Genomic DNA, 24,843 nt, shown 5'->3' on the forward strand with positions numbered 1-24,843 from the left:
CTGGGTTCCTCGTGCATGTTTTCGACGTAGGACGATGCCCTTGAACCTGGAGATTTGGGACCCATGGGATGGGTACCACGCCGTATTACTTTAAAGGGTCTGCGTTAGCTCACCCAACCTCACCAAACCTCTCAGCCCCAAGAGTGTCCACCCTTATGTCTCAATCAGCTGTGGGTCTAGATATGGTCAATCCAGGTGGCATCGCAGCCCCTGAACGAATTTTGTAAGAATTTCTCTCTCTTTCACTGTCTTTGGTTCACGGGTTTTTAAAAGTAATTGATTTTTATAATAGGGTTTAGCTGCTTTGCACTGCTGTGTTTATGCCGCTTTACACTCACTTGACTCACTTACAGAGAGATATCAATACATAGGTTTTAAGATTCTTACTAGTCAGATATATTCTTGGGCGGTGAATAGGGGGCGTTGAGTCCAGTTCACTGAGCAAGGAGTAGGTCTGGTCTATTACATATTGGGTTTATGGAACGGTATCTGAGCTAATTTGAAACCCTTGTTTTATGCATCACCCCACCTCACCTTTCCCGTTAAGCAGCCATAGTGTGTTTTCTAAACGTGCGACTCTGTTCTGTTTTGTAATTCAGTTCAAGGGTAGCGGTTTTTACATTCCCTCTGTAAGTGATATCTTATGATAAGTGTCTTTTTCTGTGTGACTTATTTCACTTAGAATCGTCGTACCTAAATCCACTCATCATGCTGCTCCTAGCCTTATGACGTTGATTTCATGGCTGAGTGATATTCCATTGTACATAAGGACCACAACTTCTTTATCCATTCTTCTCTTTCCTGGGATGTTTAAGGTGTAACGAAGTGGAGGTTCTTGTCAACAGAGCAGCCCTAAACTTTGGGGTGCCTGTGTCTTGCTGATTTTTAGTTTTCCCAATTTATACGCCCATGAGTGGAAGTGCCCTATGCTCTCTAAGCTGAGTTTTTTAGATGTTTCAGGACACACCGTACACTTCTCCAGAGTGGCTGTTGGCAATTTACAGCCCGCCCATCAGCGTAGCAAGGCTCCCATTTCTCCATGGCCTGTCCTGCATTTCTGGTTTTGACACTTTATTCAGCATGGCCCTTTTGACCGATGGGAAGCGAGACTTCTTTGTAGCGCTGATTTGCCTTTCCAGGTTGCTTGGTTGGCCAAAAAGGGCGTATGCGTTTTTTCCTGAATATATTCAGGAAAAAACGCATACGCCCTTTTTGGCCAAGGGCATCATTGTCGAGGTTTTGCCGCTTTTCCTGTGCTTTAAAGGCGATTCGAATCTACCTCCTGAAATCGGTTTCCTGCAATTCTGCCTTGCTTTCAAATCCTCTTCGTTGCCTTCCCTCCATATATTTGTGGACGAGAGTTATCATTTCTAACTCTGCAGGTTTGTGAATTGCAGTGCCCCTGAGCTCCATTTTTCAACTCGCTTTCTTGGGAGCTGGCCGCAAAAGCGCAGGATTGCTTCAGGCCCTATTCTGGCTCCGGGCGGCAGGCTGAGCCTGTGGTTAATTCTGCTTCCTGATGGGAAAATAGAGTGACCTGTGCCTGTCCCAACACCTAGAGCTAGTCTCTCATTGGTTCCCCCTCTTCCCGTTCATCCTCAGGACAAATTGCAACGTGTTCGGAACAGGAGGTTAAAGGTGCTGATTCTCCAAGGAGGGAGATTGCTAGTAAAGCGGCTGGAATGGCGAACCGGAGCACAAGGAGATGAGAAATGAGGTGCGTTTTAGAAACCTTTCCCGGTCACACGGTGTACCATCTTCTGGGTTTCTCGTGCATGTTTTCGACGTAGGACGATGCCCTTGAACCTGGAGATTTGGGACCCATGGGATGGGTACCACGCCGTATTACTTTATAGGGTCTGCGTTAGCTCACCCAACCTCACCAAACCTCTCAGCCCCAAGAGTGTCCTCCCTTATGTCTCAATCAGCTGTGGGTCTAGATATGGTCAATCCAGGTGGCATCGCAGCCCCTGAACGAATTTTGTAAGAATTTCTCTCTCTTTCACTGTCTTTGTTTCACGGGTTTTTAAAAGTAATTGATTTTTATAATAGGGTTTAGCTGCTTTGCACTGCTGTGTTTATGCCGCTTTACACCCACTTGACTCACTTACAGAGAGATATCAATACATAGGTTTTAAGATTCTTACTAGTCAGATATATTCCTGGGGGGTGAATAGGGGTTGTTGAGTCCAGTTCACTGAGCAAGGAGTAGGTCTGGTCTATTACATATTGGGTTTATGGAACGGTATCTGAGCTAATTTGAAACCCTTGTTTTATGCATCACCCCACCTCACCTTTCCCGTTAAGCAGCCATAGTGTGTTTTCTAAACGTGCGACTCTGTTCTGTTTTGTAATTCAGTTCAAGGGTAGCGGTTTTTACATTCTCTCTGTAAGTGATATCTTATGATAAGTGTCTTTTTCTGTGTGACTTATTTCACTTAGAATCGTCGTACCTAAATCCACTCATCATGCTGCTCCTAGCCTTATGACGTTGATTTCATGGCTGAGTGATATTCCATTGTACATAAGGACCACAACTTCTTTATCCATTCTTCTCTTTCCTGGGATGTTTAAGGTGTAACGAAGTGGAGGTTCTTGTCAACAGAGCAGCCCTAAACTTTGGGGTGCCTGTGTCTTGCTGATTTTTAGTTTTCCCAATTTATACGCCCATGAGTGGAAGTGCCCTATGCTCTCTAAGCTGAGTTTTTTAGATGTTTCAGGACACACCGTACACTTCTCCAGAGTGGCTGTTGGCCATTTACAGCCCGCCCATCAGCGTAGCAAGGCTCCCATTTCTCCATGGCCTGTCCTGCATTTCTGGTTTTGACACTTTATTCAGCATGGCCCTTTTGACCGATGGGAAGCGAGACTTCTTTGTAGCGCTGATTTGCCTTTCCAGGTTGCTTGGTTGGCCAAAAAGGGCGTATGCGTTTTTTCCTGAATATATTCAGGAAAAAACGCATACGCCCTTTTTGGCCAAGGGCATCATTGTCGAGGTTTTGCCGCTTTTCCTGTTCTTTAAAGGCGATTCGAATCTACCTCCTGAAATCGGTTTCCTGCAATTCTGCCTTGCTTTCAAATCCTCTTCGTAGCCTTCCCTCCATATATTTGTGGACGAGAGTTATCATTTCTAACTCTGCAGGTTTGTGAATTGCAGTGCCCCTGAGCTCCATTTTTCAACTCGCTTTCTTGGGAGCTGGCCGCAAAAGCGCAGGATTGCTTCAGGCCCTATTCTGGCTCCGGGCGGCAGGCTGAGCCTGTGGTTAATTCTGCTTCCTGATGGGAAAATAGAGTGACCTCTGCCTGTCCCAACACCTAGAGCTAGTCTCTCATTGGTTCCCCCTCTTCCCGTTCATCCTCAGGACAAATTGCAACGTGTACGGAACAGGAGGTTAAAGGTGCTGATTCTCCAAGGAGGGAGATTGCTAGTAAAGCGGCTGGAATGGCGAACCGGAGCACAAGGAGATGAGAAATGAGGTGCGTTTTAGAAACCTTTCCCGGTCACACTGTGTACCATCTTCTGGGTTTCTCGTGCATGTTTTCGACGTAGGACGATGCCCTTGAACCTGGAGATTTGGGACCCATGGGATGGGTACCACGCCGTATTATTTTAAAGGGTCTGCGTTAGCTCACCCAACCTCACCAAACCTCTCAGCCCCAAGAGTGTCCACCCTTATGTCTCAATCAGCTGTGGGTCTAGATATGGTCAATCCAGGTGGCATCGCAGCCCCTGAACGAATTTTGTAAGAATTTCTCTCTCTTTCACTGTCTTTGTTTCACGGGTTTTTAAAAGTAATTGATTTTTATAACAGGGTTTAGCTGCTTTGCACTGCTGTGTTTATGCCGCTTTACACCCACTTGACTCACTTACAGAGAGATATCAATACATAGGTTTTAAGATTCTTACTAGTCAGATATATTCTTGGGCGGTGAATAGGGTGCGTTGAGTCCAGTTCACTGAGCAAGGAGTAGGTCTGGTCTATTACATATTGGGTTTATGGAACGGTATCTGAGCTAATTTGAAACCCTTGTTTTATGCATCACCCCACCTCACCTTTCCCGTTAAGCAGCCATAGTGTGTTTTCTAAACGTGCGACTCTGTTCTGTTTTGTAATTCAGTTCAAGGGTAGCGGTTTTTACATTCCCTCTGTAAGTGATATCTTATGATAAGTGTCTTTTTCTGTGTGACTTATTTCACTTAGAATCGTCGTACCTAAATCCACTCATCATGCTGCTCCTAGCCTTATGACGTTGATTTCATGGCTGAGTGATATTCCATTGTACATAAGGACCACAACTTCTTTATCCATTCTTCTCTTTCCTGGGATGTTTAAGGTGTAACGAAGTGGAGGTTCTTGTCAACAGAGCAGCCCTAAACTTTGGGGTGCCTGTGTCTTGCTGATTTTTAGTTTTCCCAATTTATACGCCCATGAGTGGAAGTGCCCTATGCTCTCTAAGCTGAGTTTTTTAGATGTTTCAGGACACACCGTACACTTCTCCAGAGTGGCTGTTGGCAATTTACAGCCCGCCCATCAGCGTAGCAAGGCTCCCATTTCTCCATGGCCTGTCCTGCATTTCTGGTTTTGACACTTTATTCAGCATGGCCCTTTTGACCGATGGGAAGCGAGACTTCTTTGTAGCGCTGATTTGCCTTTCCAGGTTGCTTGGTTGGCCAAAAAGGGCGTATGCGTTTTTTCCTGAATATATTCAGGAAAAAACGCATACGCCCTTTTTGGCCAAGGGCATCATTGTCGAGGTTTTGCCGCTTTTCCTGTGCTTTAAAGGCGATTCGAATCTACCTCCTGAAATCGGTTTCCTGCAATTCTGCCTTGCTTTCAAATCCTCTTCGTAGCCTTCCCTCCATATATTTGTGGACGAGAGTTATCATTTCTAACTCTGCAGGTTTGTGAATTGCAGTGCCCCTGAGCTCCATTTTTCAACTCGCTTTCTTGGGAGCTGGCCGCAAAAGCGCAGGATTGCTTCAGGCCCTATTCTGGCTCCGGGCGGCAGGCTGAGCCTGTGGTTAATTCTGCTTCCTGATGGGAAAATAGAGTGACCTCTGCCTGTCCCAACACCTAGAGCTAGTCTCTCATTGGTTCCCCCTCTTCCCGTTCATCCTCAGGACAAATTGCAACGTGTACAGAACAGGAGGTTAAAGGTGCTGATTCTCCAAGGAGGGAGATTGCTAGTAAAGCGGCTGGAATGGCGAACCGGAGCACAAGGAGATGAGAAATGAGGTGCGTTTTAGAAACCTTTCCCGGTCACACGGTGTACCATCTTCTGGGTTCCTCGTGCATGTTTTCGACGTAGGACGATGCCCTTGAACCTGGAGATTTGGGACCCATGGGATGGGTACCACGCCGTATTACTTTAAAGGGTCTGCGTTAGCTCACCCAACCTCACCAAACCTCTCAGCCCCAAGAGTGTCCACCCTTATGTCTCAATCAGCTGTGGGTCTAGATATGGTCAATCCAGGTGGCATCGCAGCCCCTGAACGAATTTTGTAAGAATTTCTCTCTCTTTCACTGTCTTTGGTTCACGGGTTTTTAAAAGTAATTGATTTTTATAATAGGGTTTAGCTGCTTTGCACTGCTGTGTTTATGCCGCTTTACACCCACTTGACTCACTTACAGAGAGATATCAATACATAGGTTTTAAGATTCTTACTAGTCAGATATATTCTTGGGCGGTGAATAGGGGGCGTTGAGTCCAGTTCACTGAGCAAGGAGTAGGTCTGGTCTATTACATATTGGGTTTATGGAACGGTATCTGAGCTAATTTGAAACCCTTGTTTTATGCATCACCCCACCTCACCTTTCCCGTTAAGCAGCCATAGTGTGTTTTCTAAACGTGCGACTCTGTTCTGTTTTGTAATTCAGTTCAAGGGTAGCGGTTTTTACATTCCCTCTGTAAGTGATATCTTATGATAAGTGTCTTTTTCTGTGTGACTTATTTCACTTAGAATCGTCGTACCTAAATCCACTCATCATGCTGCTCCTAGCCTTATGACGTTGATTTCATGGCTGAGTGATATTCCATTGTACATAAGGACCACAACTTCTTTATCCATTCTTCTCTTTCCTGGGATGTTTAAGGTGTAACGAAGTGGAGGTTCTTGTCAACAGAGCAGCCCTAAACTTTGGGGTGCCTGTGTCTTGCTGATTTTTAGTTTTCCCAATTTATACGCCCATGAGTGGAAGTGCCCTATGCTCTCTAAGCTGAGTTTTTTAGATGTTTCAGGACACACCGTACACTTCTCCAGAGTGGCTGTTGGCAATTTACAGCCCGCCCATCAGCGTAGCAAGGCTCCCATTTCTCCATGGCCTGTCCTGCATTTCTGGTTTTGACACTTTATTCAGCATGGCCCTTTTGACCGATGGGAAGCGAGACTTCTTTGTAGCGCTGATTTGCCTTTCCAGGTTGCTTGGTTGGCCAAAAAGGGCGTATGCGTTTTTTCCTGAATATATTCAGGAAAAAACGCATACGCCCTTTTTGGCCAAGGGCATCATTGTCGAGGTTTTGCCGCTTTTCCTGTGCTTTAAAGGCGATTCGAATCTACCTCCTGAAATCGGTTTCCTGCAATTCTGCCTTGCTTTCAAATCCTCTTCGTTGCCTTCCCTCCATATATTTGTGGACGAGAGTTATCATTTCTAACTCTGCAGGTTTGTGAATTGCAGTGCCCCTGAGCTCCATTTTTCAACTCGCTTTCTTGGGAGCTGGCCGCAAAAGCGCAGGATTGCTTCAGGCCCTATTCTGGCTCCGGGCGGCAGGCTGAGCCTGTGGTTAATTCTGCTTCCTGATGGGAAAATAGAGTGACCTGTGCCTGTCCCAACACCTAGAGCTAGTCTCTCATTGGTTCCCCCTCTTCCCGTTCATCCTCAGGACAAATTGCAACGTGTTCGGAACAGGAGGTTAAAGGTGCTGATTCTCCAAGGAGGGAGATTGCTAGTAAAGCGGCTGGAATGGCGAACCGGAGCACAAGGAGATGAGAAATGAGGTGCGTTTTAGAAACCTTTCCCGGTCACACGGTGTACCATCTTCTGGGTTTCTCGTGCATGTTTTCGACGTAGGACGATGCCCTTGAACCTGGAGATTTGGGACCCATGGGATGGGTACCACGCCGTATTACTTTATAGGGTCTGCGTTAGCTCACCCAACCTCACCAAACCTCTCAGCCCCAAGAGTGTCCTCCCTTATGTCTCAATCAGCTGTGGGTCTAGATATGGTCAATCCAGGTGGCATCGCAGCCCCTGAACGAATTTTGTAAGAATTTCTCTCTCTTTCACTGTCTTTGTTTCACGGGTTTTTAAAAGTAATTGATTTTTATAATAGGGTTTAGCTGCTTTGCACTGCTGTGTTTATGCCGCTTTACACCCACTTGACTCACTTACAGAGAGATATCAATACATAGGTTTTAAGATTCTTACTAGTCAGATATATTCCTGGGGGGTGAATAGGGGTTGTTGAGTCCAGTTCACTGAGCAAGGAGTAGGTCTGGTCTATTACATATTGGGTTTATGGAACGGTATCTGAGCTAATTTGAAACCCTTGTTTTATGCATCACCCCACCTCACCTTTCCCGTTAAGCAGCCATAGTGTGTTTTCTAAACGTGCGACTCTGTTCTGTTTTGTAATTCAGTTCAAGGGTAGCGGTTTTTACATTCTCTCTGTAAGTGATATCTTATGATAAGTGTCTTTTTCTGTGTGACTTATTTCACTTAGAATCGTCGTACCTAAATCCACTCATCATGCTGCTCCTAGCCTTATGACGTTGATTTCATGGCTGAGTGATATTCCATTGTACATAAGGACCACAACTTCTTTATCCATTCTTCTCTTTCCTGGGATGTTTAAGGTGTAACGAAGTGGAGGTTCTTGTCAACAGAGCAGCCCTAAACTTTGGGGTGCCTGTGTCTTGCTGATTTTTAGTTTTCCCAATTTATACGCCCATGAGTGGAAGTGCCCTATGCTCTCTAAGCTGAGTTTTTTAGATGTTTCAGGACACACCGTACACTTCTCCAGAGTGGCTGTTGGCAATTTACAGCCCGCCCATCAGCGTAGCAAGGCTCCCATTTCTCCATGGCCTGTCCTGCATTTCTGGTTTTGACACTTTATTCAGCATGGCCCTTTTGACCGATGGGAAGCGAGACTTCTTTGTAGCGCTGATTTGCCTTTCCAGGTTGCTTGGTTGGCCAAAAAGGGCGTATGCGTTTTTTCCTGAATATATTCAGGAAAAAACGCATACGCCCTTTTTGGCCAAGGGCATCATTGTCGAGGTTTTGCCGCTTTTCCTGTGCTTTAAAGGCGATTCGAATCTACCTCCTGAAATCGGTTTCCTGCAATTCTGCCTTGCTTTCAAATCCTCTTCGTTGCCTTCCCTCCATATATTTGTGGACGAGAGTTATCATTTCTAACTCTGCAGGTTTGTGAATTGCAGTGCCCCTGAGCTCCATTTTTCAACTCGCTTTCTTGGGAGCTGGCCGCAAAAGCGCAGGATTGCTTCAGGCCCTATTCTGGCTCCGGGCGGCAGGCTGAGCCTGTGGTTAATTCTGCTTCCTGATGGGAAAATAGAGTGACCTCTGCCTGTCCCAACACCTAGAGCTAGTCTCTCATTGGTTCCCCCTCTTCCCGTTCATCCTCAGGACAAATTGCAACGTGTTCGGAACAGGAGGTTAAAGGTGCTGATTCTCCAAGGAGGGAGATTGCTAGTAAAGCGGCTGGAATGGCGAACCGGAGCACAAGGAGATGAGAAATGAGGTGCGTTTTAGAAACCTTTCCCGGTCACACGGTGTACCATCTTCTGGGTTTCTCGTGCATGTTTTCGACGTAGGAAGATGCCCTTGAACCTGGAGATTTGGGACCCATGGGATGGGTACCACGCCGTATTACTTTATAGGGTCTGCGTTAGCTCACCCAACCTCACCAAACCTCTCAGCCCCAAGAGTGTCCTCCCTTATGTCTCAATCAGCTGTGGGTCTAGATATGGTCAATCCAGGTGGCATCGCAGCCCCTGAACGAATTTTGTAAGAATTTCTCTCTCTTTCACTGTCTTTGTTTCACGGGTTTTTAAAAGTAATTGATTTTTATAATAGGGTTTAGCTGCTTTGCACTGCTGTGTTTATGCCGCTTTACACCCACTTGACTCACTTACAGAGAGATATCAATACATAGGTTTTAAGATTCTTACTAGTCAGATATATTCTTGGGCGGTGAATAGGGGGCGTTGAGTCCAGTTCACTGAGCAAGGAGTAGGTCTGGTCTATTACATATTGGGTTTATGGAACGGTATCTGAGCTAATTTGAAACCCTTGTTTTATGCATCACCCCACCTCACCTTTCCCGTTAAGCAGCCATAGTGTGTTTTCTAAACGTGCGACTCTGTTCTGTTTTGTAATTCAGTTCAAGGGTAGCGGTTTTTACATTCCCTCTGTAAGTGATATCTTATGATAAGTGTCTTTTTCTGTGTGACTTATTTCACTTAGAATCGTCGTACCTAAATCCACTCATCATGTTGCTCCTAGCCTTATGACGTTGATTTCATGGCTGAGTGATATTCCATTGTACATAAGGACCACAACTTCTTTATCCATTCTTCTCTTTCCTGGGATGTTTAAGGTGTAACGAAGTGGAGGTTCTTGTCAACAGAGCAGCCCTAAACTTTGGGGTGCCTGTGTCTTGCTGATTTTTAGTTTTCCCAATTTATACGCCCATGAGTGGAAGTGCCCTATGCTCTCTAAGCTGAGTTTTTTAGATGTTTCAGGACACACCGTACACTTCTCCAGAGTGGCTGTTGGCAATTTACAGCCCGCCCATCAGCGTAGCAAGGCTCCCATTTCTCCATGGCCTGTCCTGCATTTCTGGTTTTGACACTTTATTCAGCATGGCCCTTTTGACCGATGGGAAGCGAGACTTCTTTGTAGCGCTGATTTGCCTTTCCAGGTTGCTTGGTTGGCCAAAAAGGGCGTATGCGTTTTTTCCTGAATATATTCAGGAAAAAACGCATACGCCCTTTTTGGCCAAGGGCATCATTGTCGAGGTTTTGCCGCTTTTCCTGTGCTTTAAAGGCGATTCGAATCTACCTCCTGAAATCGGTTTCCTGCAATTCTGCCTTGCTTTCAAATCCTCTTCGTAGCCTTCCCTCCATATATTTGTGGACGAGAGTTATCATTTCTAACTCTGCAGGTTTGTGAATTGCAGTGCCCCTGAGCTCCATTTTTCAACTCGCTTTCTTGGGAGCTGGCCGCAAAAGCGCAGGATTGCTTCAGGCCCTATTCTGGCTCCGGGCGGCAGGCTGAGCCTGTGGTTAATTCTGCTTCCTGATGGGAAAATAGAGTGACCTCTGCCTGTCCCAACACCTAGAGCTAGTCTCTCATTGGTTCCCCCTCTTCCCGTTCATCCTCAGGACAAATTGCAACGTGTACGGAACAGGAGGTTAAAGGTGCTGATTCTCCAAGGAGGGAGATTGCTAGTAAAGCGGCTGGAATGGCGAACCGGAGCACAAGGAGATGAGAAATGAGGTGCGTTTTAGAAACCTTTCCCGGTCACACTGTGTACCATCTTCTGGGTTTCTCGTGCATGTTTTCGACGTAGGACGATGCCCTTGAACCTGGAGATTTGGGACCCATGGGATGGGTACCACGCCGTATTATTTTAAAGGGTCTGCGTTAGCTCACCCAACCTCACCAAACCTCTCAGCCCCAAGAGTGTCCACCCTTATGTCTCAATCAGCTGTGGGTCTAGATATGGTCAATCCAGGTGGCATCGCAGCCCCTGAACGAATTTTGTAAGAATTTCTCTCTCTTTCACTGTCTTTGTTTCACGGGTTTTTAAAAGTAATTGATTTTTATAACAGGGTTTAGCTGCTTTGCACTGCTTTGTTTATGCCGCTTTACACCCACTTGACTCACTTACAGAGAGATATCAATACATAGGTTTTAAGATTCTTACTAGTCAGATATATTCTTGGGCGGTGAATAGGGTGCGTTGAGTCCAGTTCACTGAGCAAGGAGTAGGTCTGGTCTATTACATATTGGGTTTATGGAACGGTATCTGAGCTAATTTGAAACCCTTGTTTTATGCATCACCCCACCTCACCTTTCCCGTTAAGCAGCCATAGTGTGTTTTCTAAACGTGCGACTCTGTTCTGTTTTGTAATTCAGTTCAAGGGTAGCGGTTTTTACATTCCCTCTGTAAGTGATATCTTATGATAAGTGTCTTTTTCTGTGTGACTTATTTCACTTAGAATCGTCGTACCTAAATCCACTCATCATGCTGCTCCTAGCCTTATGACGTTGATTTCATGGCTGAGTGATATTCCATTGTACATAAGGACCACAACTTCTTTATCCATTCTTCTCTTTCCTGGGATGTTTAAGGTGTAACGAAGTGGAGGTTCTTGTCAACAGAGCAGCCCTAAACTTTGGGGTGCCTGTGTCTTGCTGATTTTTAGTTTTCCCAATTTATACGCCCATGAGTGGAAGTGCCCTATGCTCTCTAAGCTGAGTTTTTTAGATGTTTCAGGACACACCGTACACTTCTCCAGAGTGGCTGTTGGCAATTTACAGCCCGCCCATCAGCGTAGCAAGGCTCCCATTTCTCCATGGCCTGTCCTGCATTTCTGGTTTTGACACTTTATTCAGCATGGCCCTTTTGACCGATGGGAAGCGAGACTTCTTTGTAGCGCTGATTTGCCTTTCCAGGTTGCTTGGTTGGCCAAAAAGGGCGTATGCGTTTTTTCCTGAATATATTCAGGAAAAAACGCATACGCCCTTTTTGGCCAAGGGCATCATTGTCGAGGTTTTGCCGCTTTTCCTGTGCTTTAAAGGCGATTCGAATCTACCTCCTGAAATCGGTTTCCTGCAATTCTGCCTTGCTTTCAAATCCTCTTCGTTGCCTTCCCTCCATATATTTGTGGACGAGAGTTATCATTTCTAACTCTGCAGGTTTGTGAATTGCAGTGCCCCTGAGCTCCATTTTTCAACTCGCTTTCTTGGGAGCTGGCCGCAAAAGCGCAGGATTGCTTCAGGCCCTATTCTGGCTCCGGGCGGCAGGCTGAGCCTGTGGTTAATTCTGCTTCCTGATGGGAAAATAGAGTGACCTGTGCCTGTCCCAACACCTAGAGCTAGTCTCTCATTGGTTCCCCCTCTTCCCGTTCATCCTCAGGACAAATTGCAACGTGTTCGGAACAGGAGGTTAAAGGTGCTGATTCTCCAAGGAGGGAGATTGCTAGTAAAGCGGCTGGAATGGCGAACCGGAGCACAAGGAGATGAGAAATGAGGTGCGTTTTAGAAACCTTTCCCGGTCACACGGTGTACCATCTTCTGGGTTTCTCGTGCATGTTTTCGACGTAGGACGATGCCCTTGAACCTGGAGATTTGGGACCCATGGGATGGGTACCACGCCGTATTACTTTAAAGGGTCTGCGTTAGCTCACCCAACCTCACCAAACCTCTCAGCCCCAAGAGTGTCCTCCCTTATGTCTCAATCAGCTGTGGGTCTAGATATGGTCAATCCAGGTGGCATCGCAGCCCCTGAACGAATTTTGTAAGAATTTCTCTCTCTTTCACTGTCTTTGTTTCACGGGTTTTTAAAAGTAATTGATTTTTATAATAGGGTTTAGCTGCTTTGCACTGCTGTGTTTATGCCGCTTTACACCCACTTGACTCACTTACAGAGAGATATCAATACATAGGTTTTAAGATTCTTACTAGTCAGATATATTCTTGGGCGGTGAATAGGGGGCGTTGAGTCCAGTTCACTGAGCAAGGAGTAGGTCTGGTCTATTACATATTGGGTTTATGGAACGGTATCTGAGCTAATTTGAAACCCTTGTTTTATGCATCACCCCACCTCACCTTTCCCGTTAAGCAGCCATAGTGTGTTTTCTAAACGTGCGACTCTGTTCTGTTTTGTAATTCAGTTCAAGGGTAGCGGTTTTTACATTCCCTCTGTAAGTGATATCTTATGATAAGTGTCTTTTTCTGTGTGACTTATTTCACTTAGAATCGTCGTACCTAAATCCACTCATCATGCTGCTCCTAGCCTTATGACGTTGATTTCATGGCTGAGTGATATTCCATTGTACATAAGGACCACAACTTCTTTATCCATTCTTCTCTTTCCTGGGATGTTTAAGGTGTAACGAAGTGGAGGTTCTTGTCAACAGAGCAGCCCTAAACTTTGGGGTGCCTGTGTCTTGCTGATTTTTAGTTTTCCCAATTTATACGCCCATGAGTGGAAGTGCCCTATGCTCTCTAAGCTGAGTTTTTTAGATGTTTCAGGACACACCGTACACTTCTCCAGAGTGGCTGTTGGCAATTTACAGCCCGCCCATCAGCGTAGCAAGGCTCCCATTTCTCCATGGCCTGTCCTGCATTTCTGGTTTTGACACTTTATTCAGCATGGCCCTTTTGACCGATGGGAAGCGAGACTTCTTTGTAGCGCTGATTTGCCTTTCCAGGTTGCTTGGTTGGCCAAAAAGGGCGTATGCGTTTTTTCCTGAATATATTCAGGAAAAAACGCATACGCCCTTTTTGGCCAAGGGCATCATTGTCGAGGTTTTGCCGCTTTTCCTGTGCTTTAAAGGCGATTCGAATCTACCTCCTGAAATCGGTTTCCTGCAATTCTGCCTTGCTTTCAAATCCTCTTCGTAGCCTTCCCTCCATATATTTGTGGACGAGAGTTATCATTTCTAACTCTGCAGGTTTGTGAATTGCAGTGCCCCTGAGCTCCATTTTTCAACTCGCTTTCTTGGGAGCTGGCCGCAAAAGCGCAGGATTGCTTCAGGCCCTATTCTGGCTCCGGGCGGCAGGCTGAGCCTGTGGTTAATTCTGCTTCCTGATGGGAAAATAGAGTGACCTCTGCCTGTCCCAACACCTAGAGCTAGTCTCTCATTGGTTCCCCCTCTTCCCGTTCATCCTCAGGACAAATTGCAACGTGTACGGAACAGGAGGTTAAAGGTGCTGATTCTCCAAGGAGGGAGATTGCTAGTAAAGCGGCTGGAATGGCGAACCGGAGCACAAGGAGATGAGAAATGAGGTGCGTTTTAGAAACCTTTCCCGGTCACACGGTGTACCATCTTCTGGGTTCCTCGTGCATGTTTTCGACGTAGGACGATGCCCTTGAACCTGGAGATTTGGGACCCATGGGATGGGTACCACGCCGTATTACTTTAAAGGGTCTGCGTTAGCTCACCCAACCTCACCAAACCTCTCAGCCCCAAGAGTGTCCACCCTTATGTCTCAATCAGCTGTGGGTCTAGATATGGTCAATCCAGGTGGCATCGCAGCCCCTGAACGAATTTTGTAAGAATTTCTCTCTCTTTCACTGTCTTTGGTTCACGGGTTTTTAAAAGTAATTGATTTTTATAATAGGGTTTAGCTGCTTTGCACTGCTGTGTTTATGCCGCTTTACACCCACTTGACTCACTTACAGAGAGATATCAATACATAGGTTTTAAGATTCTTACTAGTCAGATATATTCCTGGGGGGTGAATAGGGGTTGTTGAGTCCAGTTCACTGAGCAAGGAGTAGGTCTTGTCTATTACATATTGGGTTTATGGAACGGTATCTGAGCTAATTTGAAACCCTTGTTTTATGCATCACCCCACCTCACCTTTCCCGTTAAGCAGCCATAGTGTGTTTTCTAAACGTGCGACTCTGTTCTGTTTTGTAATTCAGTTCAAGGGTAGCGGTTTTTACATTCTCTCTGTAAGTGATATCTTATGATAAGTGTCTTTTTCTGTGTGACTTATTTCACTTAGAATCGTCGTACCTAAATCCACTCATCATGCTGCTCCTAGCCTTATGACGTTGATTTCATGGCTGAGTGATATTCCATTGTACATAAGGACCACAACTTCTTTATCCATTCTTCTCTTTCCTGGGATGTTTAAGGTGTAACGAAGTGGAGGTTCTTGTCAACAGAGCAGCCCTAAACTTTGGGGTGCCTGTGTCTTGCTGATTTTTAGTTTTCCCAATTTATACGCCCATGAGTGGAAGTGCCCTATGCTCTCTAAGCTGAGTTTTTTAGATGTTTCAGGACACACCGTACACTTCTCCAGAGTGGCTGTTGGCAATTTACAGCCCGCCCATCAGCGTAGCAAGGCTCCCATTTCTCCATGGCCTGTCCTGCATTTCTGGTTTTGACACTTTATTCAGCATGGCCCTTTTGACCGATGGGAAGCGAGACTTCTTTGTAGCGCTGATTTGCCTTTCCAGGTTGCTTGGTTGGCCAAAAAGGGCGTATGCGTTTTTTCCTGAATATATTCAGGAAAAAATGCATACGCCCTTTTTGGCCAAGGGCATCATTGTCGAGGTTTTGCCGCTTTTCCTGTGCTTTAAAGGCGATTCGAATCTACCTCCTGAAATCGGTTTCCTGCAATTCTGCCTTGCTTTCAAATCCTCTTCGTTGCCTTCCCTCCATATATTTGTGGACGAGAGTTATCATTTCTAACTCTGCAGGTTTGTGAATTGCAGTGCCCCTGAGCTCCATTTTTCAACTCGCTTTCTTGGGAGCTGGCCGCAAAAGCGCAGGATTGCTTCAGGCCCTATTCTGGCTCCGGGCGGCAGGCTGAGCCTGTGGTTAATTCTGCTTCCTGATGGGAAAATAGAGTGACCTCTGCCTGTCCCAACACCTAGAGCTAGTCTCTCATTGGTTCCCCCTCTTCCCGTTCATCCTCAGGACAAATTGCAACGTGTTCGGACCAGGAGGTTAAAGGTGCTGATTCTCCAAGGTGGGAGATTGCTAGTAAAGCGGCTGGAATGGCGAACCGGAGCACAAGGAGATGAGAAATGAGGTGCGTTTTAGAAACCTTTCCCGGTCACACGGTGTACCATCTTCTGGGTTTCTCGTGCATGTTTTCGACGTAGGACGATGCCCTTGAACCTGGAGATTTGGGACCCATGGGATGGGTACCACGCCGTATTACTTTACAGGGTCTGCGTTAGCTCACCCAACCTCACCAAACCTCTCAGCCCCAAGAGTGTCCTCCCTTATGTCTCAATCAGCTGTGGGTCTAGATATGGTCAATCCAGGTGGCATCGCAGCCCCTGAACGAATTTTGTAAGAATTTCTCTCTCTTTCACTGTCTTTGTTTCACGGGTTTTTAAAAGTAATTGATTTTTATAATAGGGTTTAGCTGCTTTGCACTGCTGTGTTTATGCCGCTTTACACCCACTTGACTCACTTACAGAGAGATATCAATACATAGGTTTTAAGATTCTTACTAGTCAGATATATTCTTGGGCGGTGAATAGGGGGCGTTGAGTCCAGTTCACTGAGCAAGGAGTAGGTCTGGTCTATTACATATTGGGTTTATGGAACGGTATCTGAGCTAATTTGAAACCCTTGTTTTATGCATCACCCCACCTCACCTTTCCCGTTAAGCAGCCATAGTGTGTTTTCTAAACGTGCGACTCTGTTCTGTTTTGTAATTCAGTTCAAGGGTAGCGGTTTTTACATTCCCTCTGTAAGTGATATCTTATGATAAGTGTCTTTTTCTGTGTGACTTATTTCACTTAGAATCGTCGTACCTAAATCCACTCATCATGCTGCTCCTAGCCTTATGACGTTGATTTCATGGCTGAGTGATATTCCATTGTACATAAGGACCACAACTTCTTTATCCATTCTTCTCTTTCCTGGGATGTTTAAGGTGTAACGAAGTGGAGGTTCTTGTCAACAGAGCAGCCCTAAACTTTGGGGTGCCTGTGTCTTGCTGATTTTTAGTTTTCCCAATTTATACGCCCATGAGTGGAAGTGCCCTATGCTCTCTAAGCTGAGTTTTTTAGATGTTTCAGGACACACCGTACACTTCTCCAGAGTGGCTGTTGGCAATTTACAGCCCGCCCATCAGCGTAGCAAGGCTCCCATTTCTCCATGGCCTGTCCTGCATTTCTGGTTTTGACACTTTATTCAGCATGGCCCTTTTGACCGATGGGAAGCGAGACTTCTTTGTAGCGCTGATTTGCCTTTCCAGGTTGCTTGGTTGGCCAAAAAGGGCGTATGCGTTTTTTCCTGAATATATTCAGGAAAAAACGCATACGCCCTTTTTGGCCAAGGGCATCATTGTCGAGGTTTTGCCGCTTTTCCTGTGCTTTAAAGGCGATTCGAATCTACCTCCTGAAATCGGTTTCCTGCAATTCTGCCTTGCTTTCAAATCCTCTTCGTTGCCTTCCCTCCATATATTTGTGGACGAGAGTTATCATTTCTAACTCTGCAGGTTTGTGAATTGCAGTGCCCCTGAGCTCCATTTTTCAACTCGCTTTCTTGGGAGCTGGCCGCAAAAGCGCAGGATTGCTTCAGGCCCTATTCTGGCTCCGGGCGGCAGGCTGAGCCTGTGGTTAATTCTGCTTCCTGATGGGAAAATAGAGTGACCTGTGCCTGTCCCAACACCTAGAGCTAGTCTCTCATTGGTTCCCCCTCTTCCCGTTCATCCTCAGGACAAATTGCAACGTGTTCGGAACAGGAGGTTAAAGGTGCTGATTCTCCAAGGAGGGAGATTGCTAGTAAAGCGGCTGGAATGGCGAACCGGAGCACAAGGAGATGAGAAATGAGCTGCGTTTTAGAAACCTTTCCCGGTCACACGGTGTACCATCTTCTGGGTTTCTCGTGCATGTTTTCGACGTAGGACGATGCCCTTGAACCTGGAGATTTGGGACCCATGGGATGGGTACCACGCCGTATTATTTTAAAGGGTCTGCGTTAGCTCACCCAACCTCACCAAACCTCTCAGCCCCAAGAGTGTCCACCCTTATGTCTCAATCAGCTGTGGGTCTAGATATGGTCAATCCAGGTGGCATCGCAGCCCCTGAACGAATTTTGTAAGAATTTCTCTCTCTTTCACTGTCTTTGTTTCACGGGTTTTTAAAAGTAATTCATTTTTATAATAGGGTTTAGCTGCTTTGCACTGCTGTGTTTATGCCGCTTTACACCCACTTGACTCACTTACAGAGAGATATCAATACATAGGTTTTAAGATTCTTACTAGTCAGATATATTCTTGGGCGGTGAATAGGGTGCGTTGAGTCCAGTTCACTGAGCAAGGAGTAGGTCTTGTCTATTACATATTGGGTTTATGGAACGGTATCTGAGCTAATTTGAAACCCTTGTTTTATGCATCACCCCACCTCACCTTTCCCGTTAAGCAGCCATAGTGTGTTTTCTAAACGTGCGACTCTGTTCTGTTTTGTAATTCAGTTCAAGGGTAGCGGTTTTTACATTCCCTCTGTAAGTGATATCTTATGATAAGTGTCTTTTTCTGTGTGACTTATTTCACTTAGAATCGTCGTACCTAAATCCACTCATCATGCTGCTCCTAGCCTTATGACGTTGATTTCATGGCTGAGTGATATTCCATTGTACATAAGGACCACAACTTCTTTATCCATTCTTCTCTTTCCTGGGATGTTTAAGGTGTAACGAAGTGGAGGTTCTTGTCAACAGAGCAGCCCTAAACTTTGGGGTGCCTGTGTCTTGCTGATTTTTAGTTTTCCCAATTTATACGCCCATGAGTGGAAGTGCCCTATGCTCTCTAAGCTGAGTTTTTTAGATGTTTCAGGACACACCGTACACTTCTCCAGAGTGGCTGTTGGCAATTTACAGCCCGCCCATCAGCGTAGCAAGGCTCCCATTTCTCCATGGCCTGTCCTGCATTTCTGGTTTTGACACTTTATTCAGCATGGCCCTTTTGACCGATGGGAAGCGAGACTTCTTTGTAGCGCTGATTTGCCTTTCCAGGTTGCTTGGTTGGCCAAAAAGGGCGTATGCGTTTTTTCCTGAATATATTCAGGAAAAAACGCATACGCCCTTTTTGGCCAAGGGCATCATTGTCGAGGTTTTGCCGCTTTTCCTGTGCTTTAAAGGCGATTCGAATCAACCTCCTGAAATCGGTTTCCTGCAATTCTGCCTTGCTTTCAAATCCTCTTCGTTGCCTTCCCTCCATATATTTGTGGACGAGAGTTATCATTTCTAACTCTGCAGGTTTGTGAATTGCAGTGCCCCTGAGCTCCATTTTTCAACTCGCTTTCTTGGGAGCTGGCCGCAAAAGCGCAGGATTGCTTCAGGCCCTATTCTGGCTCCGGGCGGCAGGCTGAGCCTGTGGTTAATTCTGCTTCCTGATGGGAAAATAGAGTGACCTGTGCCTGTCCCAACACCTAGAGCTAGTCTCTCATTGGTTCCCCCTCTTCCCGTTCATCCTCAGGACAAATTGCAACGTGTTCGGAACAGGAGGTTAAAGGTGCTGATTCTCCAAGGAGGGAGATTGCTAGTAAAGCGGCTGGAATGGCGAACCGGAGCACAAGGAGATGAGAAATGAGCTGCGTTTTAGAAACCTTTCCCGGTCACACGGTGTACCATCTTCTGGGTTTCTCGTGCATGTTTTCGACGTAGGACGATGCCCTTGAACCTGGAGATTTGGGACCCATGGGATGGGTACCACGCCGTATTATTTTAAAGGGTCTGCGTTAGCTCACCCAACCTCACCAAACCTCTCAGCCCCAAGAGTGTCCACCCTTATGTCTCAATCAGCTGTGGGTCTAGATATGGTCAATCCAGGTGGCATCGCAGCCCCTGAACGAATTTTGTAAGAATTTCTCTCTCTTTCACTGTCTTTGTTTCACGGGTTTTTAAAAGTAATTCATTTTTATAATAGGGTTTAGCTGCTTTGCACTGCTGTGTTTATGCCGCTTTACACCCACTTGACTCACTTACAGAGAGATATCAATACATAGGTTTTAAGATTCTTACTAGTCAGATATATTCTTGGGCGGTGAATAGGGTGCGTTGAGTCCAGTTCACTGAGCAAGGAGTAGGTCTGGTCTATTACATATTGGGTTTATGGAACGGTATCTGAGCTAATTTGAAACCCTTGTTTTATGCATCACCCCACCTCACCTTTCCCGTTAAGCAGCCATAGTGTGTTTTCTAAACGTGCGACTCTGTTCTGTTTTGTAATTCAGTTCAAGGGTAGCGGTTTTTACATTCCCTCTGTAAGTGATATCTTATGATAAGTGTCTTTTTCTGTGTGACTTATTTCACTTAGAATCGTCGTACCTAAATCCACTCATCATGCTGCTCCTAGCCTTATGACGTTGATTTCATGGCTGAGTGATATTCCATTGTACATAAGGACCACAACTTCTTTATCCATTCTTCTCTTTCCTGGGATGTTTAAGGTGTAACGAAGTGGAGGTTCTTGTCAACAGAGCAGCCCTAAACTTTGGGGTGCCTGTGTCTTGCTGATTTTTAGTTTTCCCAATTTATACGCCCATGAGTGGAAGTGCCCTATGCTCTCTAAGCTGAGTTTTTTAGATGTTTCAGGACACACCGTACACTTCTCCAGAGTGGCTGTTGGCAATTTACAGCCCGCCCATCAGCGTAGCAAGGCTCCCATTTCTCCATGGCCTGTCCTGCATTTCTGGTTTTGACACTTTATTCAGCATGGCCCTTTTGACCGATGGGAAGCGAGACTTCTTTGTAGCGCTGATTTGCCTTTCCAGGTTGCTTGGTTGGCCAAAAAGGGCGTATGCGTTTTTTCCTGAATATATTCAGGAAAAAACGCATACGCCCTTTTTGGCCAAGGGCATCATTGTCGAGGTTTTGCCGCTTTTCCTGTGCTTTAAAGGCGATTCGAATCAACCTCCTGAAATCGGTTTCCTGCAATTCTGCCTTGCTTTCAAATCCTCTTCGTTGCCTTCCCTCCATATATTTGTGGACGAGAGTTATCATTTCTAACTCTGCAGGTTTGTGAATTGCAGTGCCCCTGAGCTCCATTTTTCAACTCGCTTTCTTGGGAGCTGGCCGCAAAAGCGCAGGATTGCTTCAGGCCCTATTCTGGCTCCGGGCGGCAGGCTGAGCCTGTGGTTAATTCTGCTTCCTGATGGGAAAATAGAGTGACCTCTGCCTGTCCCAACACCTAGAGCTAGTCTCTCATTGGTTCCCCCTCTTCCCGTTCATCCTCAGGACAAATTGCAACGTGTTCGGACCAGGAGGTTAAAGGTGCTGATTCTCCAAGGAGGGAGATTGCTAGTAAAGCGGCTGGAATGGCGAACCGGAGCACAAGGAGATGAGAAATGAGGTGCGTTTTAGAAACCTTTCCCGGTCACACGGTGTACCATCTTCTGGGTTTCTCGTGCATGTTTTCGACGTAGGACGATGCCCTTGAACCTGGAGATTTGGGACCCATGGGATGGGTACCACGCCGTATTACTTTACAGGGTCTGCGTTAGCTCACCCAACCTCACCAAACCTCTCAGCCCCAAGAGTGTCCTCCCTTATGTCTCAATCAGCTGTGGGTCTAGATATGGTCAATCCAGGTGGCATCGCAGCCCCTGAACGAATTTTGTAAGAATTTCTCTCTCTTTCACTGTCTTTGTTTCACGGGTTTTTAAAAGTAATTGATTTTTATAATAGGGTTTAGCTGCTTTGCACTGCTGTGTTTATGCCGCTTTACACCCACTTGACTCACTTACAGAGAGATATCAATACATAGGTTTTAAGATTCTTACTAGTCAGATATATTCTTGGGCGGTGAATAGGGGGCGTTGAGTCCAGTTCACTGAGCAAGGAGTAGGTCTGGTCTATTACATATTGGGTTTATGGAACGGTATCTGAGCTAATTTGAAACCCTTGTTTTATGCATCACCCCACCTCACCTTTCCCGTTAAGCAGCCATAGTGTGTTTTCTAAACGTGCGACTCTGTTCTGTTTTGTAATTCAGTTCAAGGGTAGCGGTTTTTACATTCCCTCTGTAAGTGATATCTTATGATAAGTGTCTTTTTCTGTGTGACTTATTTCACTTAGAATCGTCGTACCTAAATCCACTCATCATGCTGCTCCTAGCCTTATGACGTTGATTTCATGGCTGAGTGATATTCCATTGTACATAAGGACCACAACTTCTTTATCCATTCTTCTCTTTCCTGGGATGTTTAAGGTGTAACGAAGTGGAGGTTCTTGTCAACAGAGCAGCCCTAAACTTTGGGGTGCCTGTGTCTTGCTGATTTTTAGTTTTCCCAATTTATACGCCCATGAGTGGAAGTGCCCTATGCTCTCTAAGCTGAGTTTTTTAGATGTTTCAGGACACACCGTACACTTCTCCAGAGTGGCTGTTGGCAATTTACAGCCCGCCCATCAGCGTAGCAAGGCTCCCATTTCTCCATGGCCTGTCCTGCATTTCTGGTTTTGACACTTTATTCAGCATGGCCCTTTTGACCGATGGGAAGCGAGACTTCTTTGTAGCGCTGATTTGCCTTTCCAGGTTGCTTGGTTGGCCAAAAAGGGCGTATGCGTTTTTTCCTGAATATATTCAGGAAAAAACGCATACGCCCTTTTTGGCCAAGGGCATCATTGTCGAGGTTTTGCCGCTTTTCCTGTGCTTTAAAGGCGATTCGAATCTACCTCCTGAAATCGGTTTCCTGCAATTCTGCCTTGCTTTCAAATCCTCTTCGTTGCCTTCCCTCCATATATTTGTGGACGAGAGTTATCATTTCTAACTCTGCAGGTTTGTGAATTGCAGTGCCCCCGAGCTCCATTTTTCAACTCGCTTTCTTGGGAGCTGGCCGTAAAAGCGCAGGATTGCTTCAGGCCCTATTCTGGCTCCGGGCGGCAGGCTGAGCCTGTGGTTAATTCTGCTTCCTGATGGGAAAATAGAGTGACCTCTGCCTGTCCCAACACCTAGAGCTAGTCTCTCATTGGTTCCCCCTCTTACCGTTCATCCTCAGGACAAATTGCAACGTGTACGGAACAGGAGGTTAAAGGTGCTGATTCTCCAAGGAGGGAGATTGCTAGTAAAGTGGCTGGAATGGCGAACCGGAGCACAGGGAGATGAGAAATGAGGTGCGTTTTAGAAACCTTTCCCGGTCACACGGTGTACCATCTTCTGGGTTTCTCGTGCATGTTTTCGACGTAGGAAGATGCCCTTGAACCTGGAGATTTGGGACCCATGGGATGGGTACCACGCCATATTACTTTAAAGGGTCTGCGTTAGCTCACCCAACCTCACCAAACCTCTCAGCCCCAAGAGTGTCCTCCCTTATGTCTCAATCAGCTGTGGGTCTAGATATGGTCAATCCAGGTGGCATCGCAGCCCCTGAACGAATTTTGTAAGAATTTCTCTCTCTTTCACTGTCTTTGTTTCACGGGTTTTTAAAAGTAATTGATTTTTATAACAGGGCTTAGCTGCTTTGCACTGCTGTGTTTATGCCGCTTTACACCCACTTGACTCACTTACAGAGAGATATCAATACATAGGTTTTAAGATTCTTACTAGTCAGATATATTCTTGGGCGGTGAATAGGGTGCGTTGAGTCCAGTTCACTGAGCAAGGAGTAGGTCTGGTCTATTACATATTGGGTTTATGGAACGGTATCTGAGCTAATTTGAAACCCTTGTTTTATGCATCACCCCACCTCACCTTTCCCGTTAAGCAGCCATAGTGTGTTTTCTAAACGTGCGACTCTGTTCTGTTTTGTAATTCAGTTCAAGGGTAGCGGTTTTTACATTCCCTCTGTAAGTGATATCTTATGATAAGTGTCTTTTTCTGTGTGACTTATTTCACTTAGAATCGTCGTACCTAAATCCACTCATCATGCTGCTCCTAGCCTTATGACGTTGATTTCATGGCTGAGTGATATTCCATTGTACATAAGGACCACAACTTCTTTATCCATTCTTCTCTTTCCTGGGATGTTTAAGGTGTAACGAAGTGGAGGTTCTTGTCAACAGAGCAGCCCTAAACTTTGGGGTGCCTGTGTCTTGCTGATTTTTAGTTTTCCCAATTTATACGCCCATGAGTGGAAGTGCCCTATGCTCTCTAAGCTGAGTTTTTTAGATGTTTCAGGACACACCGTACACTTCTCCAGAGTGGCTGTTGGCAATTTACAGCCCGCCCATCAGCGTAGCAAGGCTCCCATTTCTCCATGGCCTGTCCTGCATTTCTGGTTTTGACACTTTATTCAGCATGGCCCTTTTGACCGATGGGAAGCGAGACTTCTTTGTAGCGCTGATTTGCCTTTCCAGGTTGCTTGGTTGGCCAAAAAGGGCGTATGCGTTTTTTCCTGAATATATTCAGGAAAAAACGCATACGCCCTTTTTGGCCAAGGGCATCATTGTCGAGGTTTTGCCGCTTTTCCTGTGCTTTAAATGCGATTCGAATCTACCTCCTGAAATCGGTTTCCTGCAATTCTGCCTTGCTTTCAAATCCTCTTCGTAGCCTTCCCTCCATATATTTGTGGACGAGAGTTATCATTTCTAACTCTGCAGGTTTGTGAATTGCAGTGCCCCTGAGCTCCATTTTTCAACTCGCTTTCTTGGGAGCTGGCCGCAAAAGCGCAGGATTGCTTCAGGCCCTATTCTGGCTCCGGGCGGCAGGCTGAGCCTGTGGTTAATTCTGCTTCCTGATGGGAAAATAGAGTGACCTCTGCCTGTCCCAACACCTAGAGCTAGTCTCTCATTGGTTCCCCCTCTTCCCGTTCATCCTCAGGACAAATTGCAACGTGTACGGAACAGGAGGTTAAAGGTGCTGATTCTCCAAGGAGGGAGATTGTTAGTAAAGCGGCTGGAATGGCGAACCGGAGCACAAGGAGATGAGAAATGAGGTGCGTTTTAGAAACCTTTCCCGGTCACACGGTGTACCATCTTCTGGGTTTCTCGTGCATGTTTTCGACGTAGGACGATGCCCTTGAACCTGGAGATTTGGGACCCATGGGATGGGTACCACGCCGTATTACTTTAAAGGGTCTGCGTTAGCTCACCCAACCTCACCAAACCTCTCAGCCCCAAGAGTGTCCACCCTTATGTCTCAATCAGCTGTGGGTCTAGATATGGTCAATCCAGGTGGCATC

Source organism: Balaenoptera borealis (genome assembly GCF_965194805.1).
Source record: "Balaenoptera borealis genome assembly, chromosome: 10".
NCBI classification, from domain to species: domain Eukaryota; kingdom Metazoa; phylum Chordata; class Mammalia; order Artiodactyla; family Balaenopteridae; genus Balaenoptera; species Balaenoptera borealis.